General features: G+C 46.0%; 1 protein-coding gene across 4 annotated transcripts in view; it reads left to right on the top strand.

The window, feature by feature from the left end:
- Nucleotides 1–731: 731 nt before the first annotated feature.
- THRB (thyroid hormone receptor beta) overlaps nucleotides 732–13,763 on the top strand; it is a gene marked incomplete at its 5' end in the record, with an annotated part of 266,876 nt that continues 253,844 nt past the window's right edge. Inside the window, one exon of one of the 4 annotated variants that reach the window (XM_081159547.1) lies at nucleotides 732–959. Of the gene's footprint in view, nucleotides 1,067–13,763 lie in introns of all 4 variants that reach the window. The other 3 variants (XM_081159546.1, XM_081159548.1, XM_081159549.1) reach the window with 3 other exon arrangements.

Genomic DNA, 13,763 nt, shown 5'->3' with positions numbered 1-13,763 from the left:
TGATGGTAGGGGAGCACCGGACGCCGCAGCCGGGGGCAGGCCCCGGGAGCAGCCAGTGCCCGGTGTCGCCCCGACACGCGCCACAAGTGGTTTGGAGAAAATGGGAGGAGCGCGGCCGGGCCGGGCAGAGTGAAGCCCGCACTTCTGCAAGTCACCTCCTCCCCGCGCCCCTGTCCCTTGTTCCCTGTTCCTTCCACTTCGCCTATTAGAGAAAGGTCGCCCCAACCCGAATCTCTGTGCCCACACAGCCGGGCGGGTGGACTCGAGGCGGCACCGCTACCCGGGCGCGGGCGCCGGTCCCGGGGGGGAGGCTCGTCCGCGAGGAGGGGGAGCGGCCGCACCTGGGGAGGCAGGTGTGCGGGCGGCCGCCGGGTGGTGCGCGCGGAGGGGACGCGGCAGGGGGACGCCAGCCCCGAGCGGCTGGCACAGCGGGCGGGAGGCGGCTGCGGGACCTGCGGCCGGGAGGCCATTTCCTCGCTACGCCCCTGGCGGAGCCCCGTGTGCCTGCTCTTGACTGTCGCCGCCGCCACCGCCGCCGCGCGAGTCGCCCGCCGGGAGGGCTGCGGGGGAAACCAGGTCAGCGGTTCGCAGCCGCGTCGCGGAGCGCGCGCCCCGGGCTCGGAGGGAGGCAGCGCCCGGGCAGCGGGCCGGGCGGGGCGGGCGCGCGGGGGGCCGGGGGAGGCGGGGACTCGGGCGCGCGGGCCACACTCGCTTCCTACGCCTATAAAAGTGGAGAGGCAGGGGAGGGCGGCGCGGCCCTGGCGGCGGCCGCCCCTCTTCGCCCAGGGAGTTGACATTTTGCAGGACTCGCGCGACGTCCCGTCGCCGGCGCTCCCCGGGACCCCGCCGCCGGGAGGAGGGGGCGGAGGAGGGTGGAGACTGCGGGGCTTGGCCGAGGAAGGCGCACATCCTCGGGCGGGCGGCCGTGACGCGGCGGGGATTAACTTTGCATGAATAATGTGAGTGCGCCCGGGAAGGAGACCTTCTGCTCCCCGGGCTCGGGGCGAGCGCCCGCCGCTGCCTTCCCCGGGCAGGGGCGCCCGACGCAGCCGGCTCCCGGGCACTGGTAACTGGGCGAGAGGAGCGCGCGGACGCCGGGGCGACGGGGGGCGTCGGGGGCCGGGGGGAGGGGGAAGGGGCGACAGTTCCAAATGTCCACAAGGGTGGGCAGGGTGATGACAGGGGTGTCGCGGGAAACTGAAGGGGTGCGGGCGGCAAGGTGAGCGCGCGCGCGCGGGCGTGGGTGGGTGGGTGGGTGGGTGGGGGGCGTCAGCCCGCCGCCCTGCTACCTGCCCCCGCGGGGTTTCTGCGCCCGGGGGCTGGGAGGAGGTGCCCCCCGGGGCTCGGGCGGCCACGGCGTGGGCAGGGCAGAGCTGGGTGGCCCGGGGCCCGCTCCAATCGCAGCGGCTCCGTGTCTCAAACCCCAACCCGGCTGTTGACAGGCTCCTTGTGAAATGGAGTTTGGCATCGTCGGCGCCGAACCGAGTGGAAGTTTCCATGATGAGGAAGTTCTGTGACACGGGAATTCGGAAAAGGTTGGCAGACACGAGGGGTGCGGTTTAAAGGGACTGTGGGTCCCCCCCCCCGTTTTGCTCCTGCCCCGGAACTGCCGGGTTTGGAAAGGAGACTAATCCTGAGTATTGGCCTGCGCCCGAGCCGGTGCGGGTGCCGGGCGCCCGGCGGCTCCCGCCTCCCCGGAGGCGGCCGTGGCGACCCGCAGCCGCCCGCCGCGCCGCTTGGCGGGGCTTCTCTTAGCGCAGCATCTCCGTCCCAGGGGCTGGAGTCGGCTGCGTACCTGGAGCCGTGCGGGCCGCGGGCTCCCCGCCCCCGCCCCCCGGGAGGGCTGATGGGGGCGGTTTGTTGACTCCCGTGGATTTCTGTCCTTGGCCGCTGTTGTCGCTCCGGAGAAGGGCTTCCCAGGGCCCTGCAGGGCTGTTACTCGTGCAAGTCTTAAGCCTCCCGATTTGCTGGGGAGGGGGGGCAAAGGGGCGAGTTTTTATTTATTCCTTTTAAATGCATAATTGTCCCCAAATGGGAACTTGTGAAGGGTCTGGAAGCCTAACGATTGGTAAAGTGAGTCAAAGGAAAGAATTCACCTGGACTCGCAAGTTCAGAGTCTGCGTCTCCCCCTCTCCACTCAGGACTTGCCACGATTCAGACGCGGCCCCTCCTCTGTAAATAAATGTGAAACAAAGTCTTCCACTTAGCGTGTTGCCGGCCTCCTGGGCCAGTGAGGCTGATCTGAAGACCTGTTTGGAGGTTCAGAAACATAAGCGTTCCTTTGACACACTGTGTCAGTGTCAGCGCAGCGGTGACAGATGCGCCGGGTAACGCAGACCTGCTGGGCAACGCCTTTATGTTATTCTGCCCTATTTTATCTTAGGATATTTATTTAGATTGTGATAATGCGTGGCATGCATTGGATTACAGAGTAAAAATTACATTTGAATCAAAATGTTCCATGATTCACTCTGAATATTCACCCTGAGGGCTCCCTAATTCACGTCTGTTTACCTCTCTTATTCTGATAGGAGCCTGGGACTAGGAAACATTTTTCTTTCTTTCTTTTTTTCTTTTTTTTTAAAAAAAGGTGTTTTGATGAAAAGTATTTTGAGCAATGGCTGCTTTTAGGAGTTTTCATGCCACTTGGCTAAGTGTTTTAATTGGCTCTAACAGAAATTCAGTTGTAAGTGGTTTATTTGGGGTATTGTATCGGAAGGCGTTGGTGAACAACCATTTATTATTTGTGATTGTTAAGCAGATACTAGCAGAATTTTATTTTCATGAATTTCAAAGTTTTGTTATATATCGGAAGGGGGACCATCTGCTAGTAAATATGATTTGCTTTTATTTTCCAGCAAGTGGGAGTAAATGATACTGAATATAGCCACAGAACTGTTTTTTATGAAGCAATTCCTGTTGGCGTTACAATTCAAAGGCATAATTTTATTGACTTTGGAATATTGTTTTATAAAGTAACTGACTTTCCAAGAGTTATAAACATTCCATTTCTCCCCTACAGATTCTTTGTGGTAAATTCTGCTATAGAGATGAACCAAATAAATTCTGCTATTAAAATGAATTTTAACCTCCATCTTTGAGAAAAGGTTATTTCTTAAAATTTCCTTAAGAAAGTGGAGGGTTTTCTGTAATTATTTGAAGCACAGGCTGTGTGGAGCCACAAATGGGGTTGAACATTTCTTTTTTCAGTAAGCTCATCTTTTCGATGGAAGTCAGAGTAAAGGAGATTGGTTTTTTTAGCTCCTTTTTGTCATTCTAGTGTAAGATTATGTATCACCTTCTTTAAAAGTCTTTCCCTGACCACTTGAGCAAAGGCAGTCCCTTATTCCTTCTGAGACGCTGGTTTCTGTTTCTCCCCCCGATCCCTTTTCCTTGGTCTTATTTGTAATCTGAATTGTTCATTTCAGTTGGCACTTACTGATTCCCTGTCTCCTGTGTCTGGAATATACAGTCCATGAGAAAAAGTGTCTTGACTGTATCATTCACTCTAGATTCTCCAACATCTTGAACTGTGCTTGGCACACAGTAGGTGCTGAATAAATCTTTGTTGAATAAAGGAATGGTTTTGCCCAATATTGTGTTCCCCCAAATACCTGACTAAGCATCCTAAATGGGTACCAACTGGGTGTGCCAGGATCTGTGCCTGTATGTGTGTGTGCTGTGTATACATGGGTCCATCTCTCTCTCTCTCTCTCTCTGAAAGCTAGCCCCATTTTCTGTAGTGAAGGTGCAGAGCTATTTCTGTGAGTTTTTCCTGGGGGCATTTGCCTTGAGTCCATGGAATTCCTCAGCAGTGGTTTGTCTTACCTGACTCCCTGAAGACTTTGACCTTCAACATGCTGGGTTTCAGCAGAATTGTTATGCATTCCAGAAGTATTGTCGATCTAAGAGTGAAATTCCAGGAAGCAGACATCGCTGGGTGATAGCAGTGCCTTCTCACTCAGCAGGTTCTTTCGCTGATCTACAAAAGTGGTGGTTGTGGAAGGGGAAAATGGGGCTGTCAGGTTCCCACACGAGATAGAAATAGCCCTTGGAGGTAGATTGGAGATAACCTGGTGGTTACTCTGTGTTATAGGTTAAGTCAGTCAGCCTCCACGTTTGCCCCTTTTTCCCACTTTCATAAACAGATTTTTGAACCAGATAACCATGGGAAATATTGAATTACCTGAGTTTTCAAGTGACTGAACTCTGATACCCAAGGGGTTATCTTCGAATTAGCTAGTCATGGAAACTCTTTTGACAATTAAGACTAAAAGGAAGTTACAATGAATGATGATGGGAATTTGTTTTTGTTTATAGAATATCAACTTTCAGAAATGTGTCTGAGTAAATGAATAGTAAAGATTCCACAAAATAAAGAGACTGGTAAAAATGGTAGGGGAAGGAAGATAATTAAACTGAAATCCTACGTGCTTATTGCTTTTGAGTACTTAATTTCGCTCTGAGCTTCTCAATGGCTGAGTTCATAGGGGGGAAAAGGGAACTGGAGTATGCATTAAAATTATAAAGCTCTATCAGATAACATTGGCAGAGTGCTCACTAGGGTGCCTGACAACTAGTATATACTCCTATGAAATATCAAATCATATAATGGCCAACACTTGAACTTCAGTTCTCCAGAAAATGAAGTAAAGACTTTATATGATCACATCTTTCACCAACCCTGGAGGGAAAAAATATGCAGAAGGCATAGTGATGAAAAGTAACCCAGTGGGAGTTCATCTTTGGCGCCTAAGCTACCGTGGTCCAGCGGTGGAGGTTGTGGTGACCGTCCCCCAGGCAGAAAGAGAGCTCAGAAAACCTAGAGGAATGAATGGTTGACATGTTCTTTAGGCTGACTTTCTCAAATATCCAGTGTCACGGCCAAGCTTTTCACTAAAGCAATATGAGAGGACAGGACATCCAGGTACTTGAAAATGACACTATGGCCATAAACCTCTCTGAACAGGTGGCCTTGCTGCTGTGTGCTTTAGTCTGTCCGGCTCTTACCTTCCTGCGCAGCAGTTTGTTTTTAGTGTCCGTTTCTGTCTCCCCACATAAATTATGATGAGGCGCTATGGGTTTACTTATCCTTGGCTCCCAGCACCTAGCAAAGAGTTCCGCGCAGGAGCCCAGGGCAGTGCTTGTTGAAAGAATTAATCTAGCGTTTCTTTCCGGAAGAAATGAGTGAGAAGGGGTGGGGCTTCCCTTTCTCTCTGATGTTGGTATCAAGTGTCGTCTTCTGACTTGATTTTGCCCAAAGTGAATGTTTGCTGCCTGGGTTGCATCATATCGCAGCTGAGTATTTTGCTCGAAGGGCTTAGTCTAGTGTCTGAGCTGGCGGAGTCATGGGTGGCAAGTTAACTCCTTGTGTTATTTAAAGTTATTTCAATTACTTGACTAGATTTCTCATTACGTCTACACAAATCTGTGTACCTACTATGTGCCTGGCCTTGCTAGTTGTTTTGCAGCTCAGCTTGTCGCCCAGTGACCTTTAAGACAATATGCATATATGAATACAAAGGGATTCTGAAATGGGCTACACTGTGATAGAGTGGATTTGCCTATTGGGGTCTCTTACGCGCCCCCTAGATGAAATAAAGTTATTGTGATTGTTTGTGGTTTCTGTAGCCCGTGTGTATTAGCGTAAATTGCAGTGGGATTTGCCCAAGATTCTCTTGATATCCACGTGAGGTAGGACTGAATATGTTTAGGCCCGTGAGTCTCTCATTAAGGATATTCACTCTCCACTTTAAGTTCTCTAACTTATTAGTCAAATGACATTTAAGTAAGTATGGGGGCGGGGCAGAGACGGTATCCAAATCATTGAGTCACAAGAAATGACTTTCCATATCGTCTCAGGAATCTGGCCACCTGACAGCTAGAATAATGATATATGTTCAATGCCAATGTTGTCTTGTCCATGCTGCCCTAATTTCCAGGGACTTGGGAGACTTTATGAATTGGCAGCTCTTGTGCAGTACTTTTTATTGAGCGAAAAACTGAGCTCCATTGTGAACTTAGGTAACTTTTCCAAATGGCAAGGCCGAAGAGCCTGGAATTAGGATCCAGGAATCTTGACTCTCTGTCCCGGGAAGCATATTATAGCCTTTATATTGTGACAGTCAGACACATATATATGTATACGTATACATATACATATACAGCACATATGTGTATATTATAATACATAATATGTATATAATAATATAACAATACAATAATATTTGTAATAACATATACATATACCTATGTGTGTATATGCTGAGATGGGGCACATATAGCAATTAGGAAAGGATTGATCTGAACTAAGTTATTCATGCAGTTTCCTGGTTCCAGAAGAGAGCCTTCAAGGATTATGGCCCCTCTTCTGTGATCAAGAGTTTAGGGATTTGTTCAGAAAGTCATGAGTGATAAGCTGATTAAAGCTGATTGGACAAAGGAATGCACATTAACAGCAGGTATGTCTTCTTAATTTGGGAAGCCTACTTGTGGGACTCCTCTGGTGGCTCAGGAATGTTTGAGATGAGGGGAGTGGAGAAGATAGTCTCGGTTTTAGTGGCATAATGTATGATCATGACATTCAGGAACCCATTGAGTATTCTGACTCTTGTGACATACGTTGTTCTATAGTTCTCAGGATGGTTCCAACATACAGTTCCCCTTGTTTGTTTCTCTTAGAAGACTGTTTTCCCAGATTTCAACAATGGTTGCACAGAATGGGTGTTCAAAAGCAATTGTTGATAACAATCATGACATTCGTGGGTTTGGGTCAGTTTTTCGTATTTCTCTTCCGTAAGCATAAATGTCTCACCTACTTGCACGTCCATACATGCAGAATGTGCCTCTGTGAAAGGTGTGTGCCGTGTTCTCCCAGAGAGTGGAAAAGGCGCTGCTTGTCTCTGGCTTCGGCTGTGGTTCCCATGCCCAGCTTCCAAATCTCAGGGAGAATTCCACAGTCACGCTGGTGCCCTAAGCCACAAATCTTGTCATCACTTTTAGTCTTCCATAATCCTGACTATTTTGGCAGATCCTCATCTTATTTTACTTTTTACTTACTTTACTATTTACTTATGTTACTCTATGGACAATTATGTTTGGGGAAATCCTGAGTTTAGCAACTTACTGTGGGAGTTTTCAGAGCCTGTTTTTATACTCGTGTGCATTATGAATATCTAAGAGGGAAAGTAGGTAGCAAAACATTTATTTGTGGCCCTGGACAGGTGACTCAGGTGGTTGGAGCGTCATTCCATACACCAAAAGGTTGCAGTTCAGTTCCCAGGAGTTGGCAAACATTTTCTAAAATAAGTTATATAATAATTATTTTCAGCTTTTCAGGACATACAGACACTGTTGAGGCTACTCAGTTATGCCGTTGTAATGCAAAAGCAGCCATATATAATATGCAAACAGACCGGCATGGCTGTGTACCAATGAAACTTTATTTACAAAAACAGATGGTGGGTTGTAGTTTATTAACTCCCGCTCGCCCAGCAGGAGGCCATTAGAAATACACCCTGAACCACATACGTAGTTTAAAATTTTCTAGTAGCCACTTTATAGGTAAAAAGCAACCAGTGAGTTTAATTTCAATAAAATATTTTATCCCACCCAATATTTTCAAAATATTATTAACATGTAATCAATAGAAAGGTATTGAGATAGTTTACTTTTTGTACTAAATCTTAAGCATCTGATGTATATTTTACACTTGCAGCATATCTTAACTTCAACTAGCCACTACATTTCAAGTGCTCAATTGTCATTTGTAGCCACTAGTACAACCCAATTTTAGTCTTAAAAATATATAATTTTATCAGACTTGTGCAAAAATAACATAAATGTGTTATTTCAAATGATTGAGACACTTTCATTTTCTTGCCACATATATTGGTTAGGAAAGCACTATATTTTGAAATAAAATTAAAAATGCACAGAGGCTCAAAACTAGAAGTTTATTTTTCACTCGTGTGAAGTTGACAGTTGCTGTTTCTGATTGGTTGGTGGCAGTGCTCCACAGCGGTTCAGGGTTAGTGTCGATACCTTTGGTCTTGGGCTCCTCTGTCTTCAGCTCACGGCTTCCAAGGTCATGTGTTCATTGCATCAGGCCACTGAGGGGAATGAGAGTGAGGAGCTCACCAGCTTCCTAACCACCTTGGTTTGGAAGTGACACAGAATCATTTTGCTCAGATTCCACTGATGAGAATGAATCCCATGTGCCCTCGGGGCAGTTGCCTCCTAGCGTTGACTCTATACTATAGAACGGGGAACAAGAATTGTCTGATGAACTGTCTCGGCAACACTGTGCTACTCTTTTGTTTAATTCTATGTGGATTTCATCACATCACTGTCTTGTTGTTTTTGAAGGCAAGGGATGGAAACATCTTTATAGTAATGAGGTAACCCAGTTCTATTTCTTGGTGCAGTACCACCCTCCTATCTGACCTAATTCTGTTTCCTGTCTTCCTTCTCACTCTTATGGGGCCGTCTTCAATCTTGCTAGGCCTGGTTTTTTCCTTTCAGTCTTTGACCTTCATTTTGATTTTTTTGGTGGATCAATGCTGTCTTAAGATGCACATAGCATTGGGAGCTTGTGGTCAATTCTGGCATATTACTGGCACATCACTAATGGGCTCTTTTATTTTGAAGGTAAATACAATTTAAAGTAGAGTTTTAAGGAAGCAGAGGCCAGAGCTGATTCTTGGTGTGTTGACAGAGAGGTATTGAAGCCATTTTTCCTGGAATCATTTTACAGAGCTTTAGACTGTTTAAATAAATGACTCATTACATAATGTCTTGACTAAAAATACCAATTTTTCTCATATTTATCCTACTTATCATTGCTTACTACAATGGAGAACCCTCCCTTTTTTAGTCAAAAAGGATGTTTTTGTTTTCTTCCCTTCCCAAATTGTCAACGTGCTTTATCAAATATTTAACCCAGTCCATAGAAGTACCTCCCATGAAGGAAATTTAAGAGGGGCATGAATAATAAAAGTGAGGTAAGTAAAAAGAACAAAGAAACTTTTTCCTTCTAACTATGCATATTTTATCTTTCTGAAAACCTTACCACTTAATTATTATTAAAATGTCTTATTCTAGGAAGTAAGGAAGTACCTTTGGGATTTATGAAGAAATAAGACTAACCAATGATAAGAAGTATTATTCTGAGGACACATAAAAGACAAAGAAATAATTGTATGCCCTTATATTAGCCTACGTAGGGCTGTCTTCAACTCCGCAAGTCTACTTTTGTAAAATATTTTGCAGTGTTTTTGAAAATGAAAATAGCAATATTAAGAAGTTAATCCTGACAAATGCTTCTTGGGTACGGAATTTAGCTAATTCTTAATATTCCATAATAGGGGAGAAATAATTCTCTCAGTAATCCCCAATTTGTTACTGGTTCATCACTAGGATCTCTGGGGCCCAGGGTAACCCACAGTATAGGCCCCAGGAATGTCCTAGTTTCAAGCCCTGTCACAAAGCAGGGATTGGCCACGTCTGCTGTAGGGAGGGTAGGAGCTGGGAATCCTGGGTCCTGGCTTGGTGAAAGCTGGGATGTTAGAGAGAGAGACCAGGGGGTAGGAATGGGGTGGTAGATAATCCACACGGATTGAGTTGGATACCTGGTCTTGCCGCCTTGTACCTGTGGTCTCTCAGGCAAGTTACTTAACCCCTTTGGACATCAGTCACCCCATTTGTGCAATGGAAATAATATTAATACTTTATAGCACTGTAGAGATGATTAAAAGAGATAATGGTTATTAATTGCTTAGCATGTATAGTGCCTCGGGAGTGCTCAATACATGCAAAACTATTTTATTATCACTTTATCATTACAAAAGTTGTAAAGTTGATTGTGTTAAGTAAACCTGCACTCTGGACGTAAGGGGGATTACTGTCTAAAAGGCAGGAAATCAAAGAGAGAGACCCAGAGGTCAATCTCCAAATTTCCTTGCCCTCACAAATTTTTGTGTCATTAGTTTATTTAGTTGCGAATTGTTACTAGGTGTTTATTGGTAGCAATCTCCTTTCTGTAGATGGCCTAGCATTTTTCAGCCTCAGCAGATATGTTCCAGGGTCAATCATAGAAGTTAGTGAACCCTCAGGGTTTGTGGAGAATCAGAATAATAGATGTTTGGATACCTGCCCCGGATCCCTGCCTCTTGAATACAGATTTGGCTCCCTCACTTGTATTGAATGTGGGGCGTACGCTGACTACCTTACCTCTGTTTTTATAGCAGCTACTCCTCTCCCCTGTTCTGATCCTCTTCAACCATCCAAAATCAAACTTCTATCCTTCAGAGTCCAATAGATATTTTCCCTTGCTTCTGTTACACCCCAGCTTCCCAATAGCCTTACTTCAAGAAGCTCCCAAAATCCTTCTGTAATGAATTAGGATCGAGGTCCAAGTTCTCTCTGCTTCTGCTCGGCTGAAACAGGCCACTTCGTGACGGTTCCCCTCACCCCCTTGTCCAAAGCTTACGTGGTTAGTCACTTGCTATATATATTCTTCCCTGTTCACTGTCCGAGCCTTATGTTGGTCAATGAGATGAATAATTCTTTGCTGGAGTTGAAGTTCCAGGAGGGCAGGGACTGTGTGTTAAACAAGTGTAGTAGAGTCTAGAAGCACAGGCCTAGCAATAGGTGCTGAGTAATGCTTTCCTGCTGTTTTGACCAACCACACGTAGGATGAATCTAATTTTAAAGTGGACAACCATGTGTCCTCAGATGAACCAGAATATACACTTACAAGGCCCTGCTGTCCTGCATTATAAATAAGGGAATAGGTTGTCCAGCAGAAAAGCAATGCTGTTCTTTTCCCTTTCAAAAAAATAAAAAAAGCTATCCACACGTAAGAACTGAGATAGAAGATCTTCCCGTCTGCTCGACTAAGCTGGCAAGAAATCAGGGTCCCAGAGTGGATGTTCTCCACAAAGATGAAACCCAACAAAAATCTGTGATCCGAGAAGAGAGGCTTCTGCGGATGTGTAAAGAAAGGCCCCAAAGAATGGCTTATGGAAATAGACCCCCCAAGCTTGGCAGCCTGATTTCTCAACTCGTATGACCACAAGGACTTCCTCAGGTGATGGGTTCAGGCTTCTGCAGGGACAACATTCTGAGACTGTTCAGAAAATATCAAGCTACATCTCTTTTTAAATGTCCCTTTTGCCCATGTGAAGAGCCTCTTGGACACATTGCTGCTGTGGCATCTTTCACAACTCCTGCCTTTTTTGTGGACTTTTAAAAAAAAAAAAATTTTTAGCCGTCTCAGAATTTCCATTACATGGAAGATGAGTGATTTACCATCACCCTGAGGGGGTTTACAACTCATTTCTCTTCTTTATCTAAACACTGTTTTGAAAAACAACTTTTATTTCTGCTATTTTATGGTTTTAAATCCCTGCTGGTCATTTATTAAAGTTTCATTCGAGCCAAGGAGGTCATTCCTCTTGGCCTTTGCCTCTTTCCAGCACTGGAGTAAGACCCCCTTCTTGGAGTCAAGATTGTTACTTTAAATGAGTTCTAGCAAAAGTTTGACTTTAGGGGTATTTGAGACTAGGAGGCATTATGTTGCATTTCCTGCAAAAGATGTGGTTTTGCTGCTTCTCTCCATGGAAGAGAGAGGAATGTGCTAGAAATTGTGTTTCTGGTGGTCCGAGAGCAGTGGGACTGGGAGGAACCCGGTGATTCTGTGCTCAGGCCTTGGAGATGGAAACGTCAGCCCTCCTGAGAGAGGGAGACTGTGGAGCCAGAGAACACTCACATCAGAGGAGCCTGAGGGGCCAGCGGCTGCCGGCCCAATATCCCTTCAAAAGACCCTTAGACTTTGGGTTTCCCAGAAGCAGAAGCTGAGGTGAACATTCAGATGTGAATTATTTTAGTAGGGGGGAGTGAAAAAAACCCAATGGAGGAGTGGGGAAGGGAGCCAGAGCAAGAACAGCAGCCAAAAAGGGAGGCATCCAAACCCTGGGATATTTTAACATTTTCCCCAGTCGATTCTGCTCCACCTGCTGCTCCACCTGCTATGTCCTACTTCCACCGGGAATCACTGTCCTGGTCTGTCTGTTTTTTTTCCCCTCCCTTTCCTCTCTCTCCTCTCCATCTGCATTGTGTACAATTGCAATTTGGAAGGTGCCACTTTAAATCCCTGCTCCTCATTTAAAGGCTCCTGCTCAAGTTCATAAAGCAAATACTGTAATGGCAAATCAGCTAATAAGATACTTAGTACAATGTAGCCTATTTTTAAAATTATGTTTATCCATTCATTCTTTTATCAAACATCTATCCAAACATGTGCCAGGTTCATGCTTGGGTACAGCGATGGAGCAGCAGACTCTCTTGCCCCGAGAGGTTCACAAAATGATTGGGAAAGAGACAGCCTTATCAAAACAGAGAATATTTTTATTTTATCAATCCATGTACACTTCAAATTCTGGAGGCCGGCAGTATACGCAGAACCAACATTGCATGAGAAACAGTTACAGTTGGGGCCTGGCATTTCCCTAGTTTGGGAAGTCCAGCTCTGTGCTTTAGAGTTGTGAAATCGGGCTTTGAACTACAGGATTCACTCTGTCACACTCAGAAGTGTTTTATGAGCACAGTCCGCCTTGACAAGCAGGTTTCGAGGTTTAACAAGTGCTTGAAATGAAACGTGAACAAATCTTTCACCCTCTTGTTTGCCGGCACTGCCTTTTGCTGTTCCTGCGTTCCCCGTCTAGCAGGTGTCCACCTGTCTAGGTGACCGCTTCCAAGGGGGCTTCCAACCCCTCAGAGACTGGGTTTCCCGGCCTCTGCTTCGTTTCGGCTGGGGGTTGGCTAAAGAGAAAGGAAGCAGTGCAAGGGTGATGGAGGAGAGGGTTAGGAAGGCGCTGATGTCACCCGGAGATCTGCTGAAGGACGCCTGTCTTCCTTCGCCACAGAGTGTGCTGAGCGCTGGAAGTGCTTGGGGTGACCTCGGTGACCCTGGAGGGCAGCGTTAGCTGTCAGGCAGTGCTGTGTCCCATGCAGTTAGCTTTCTTCCCCTCCCTCCCCCCCAGACTGACTTCTGCCACCCCCACTCCCACCCCCACTGCTGCTCAGGGTGTGCTGCTCCCCGACCAGCCCATCCACGCTGCTGAGAGCTGAGAGCCGGCTAGAAAGACAGACTCGAGGCCCCGCCCCAGACCTGCCCAACCAGAATCTGCATTTTTAACAAGATCCCCAGGGGATTCCTGCGCTCATTGGAGTTTGAGCACATCTTTAGTGCCACTTCCACCTTTCTACTTCTCCTTAAGTAAACATATAGGTAGAATCCCAATTATCAAAGAGTTGATGGGGGTAACCCTGGTGCGTATTCACAAACCCCATTCTACCTAGGACTTGATTACCAGCACATTAGTGGGCCTTCAGTCAACATAATGAGTCACAATCAACATAAGTTTTAAGTAAAAAAGACTAGAATAGAAATTACTAGAGTAAATTACATATTTTTTGGAACATTTATTTCATTAAAAAATGCAAATACACTCATACGACACACACCTTTATATGCATGTCGTGGGTCATGATTACAAAATAGAATTCTGGGGTACCTTTAAGAAAAACCTTGAAAACCACTTTCATAAAGACTTACTATAGCTCATATATATATATATATATATATATATATATATATACACACATATACACACACATATATACATATACATATACATATACATATACATATACATACATATATATATAGAGAGAGAGAGATCAGCGTTTCTGTTTTTAAA

Source organism: Miniopterus schreibersii (assembly GCF_964146895.1).
Source record: "Miniopterus schreibersii genome assembly, chromosome: 15".
Lineage (NCBI taxonomy): Eukaryota > Metazoa > Chordata > Mammalia > Chiroptera > Miniopteridae > Miniopterus > Miniopterus schreibersii.
The sequence above is the reverse complement of the archived record's forward strand: the minus strand, read 5'-3'. Positions and strand labels throughout refer to the sequence as shown.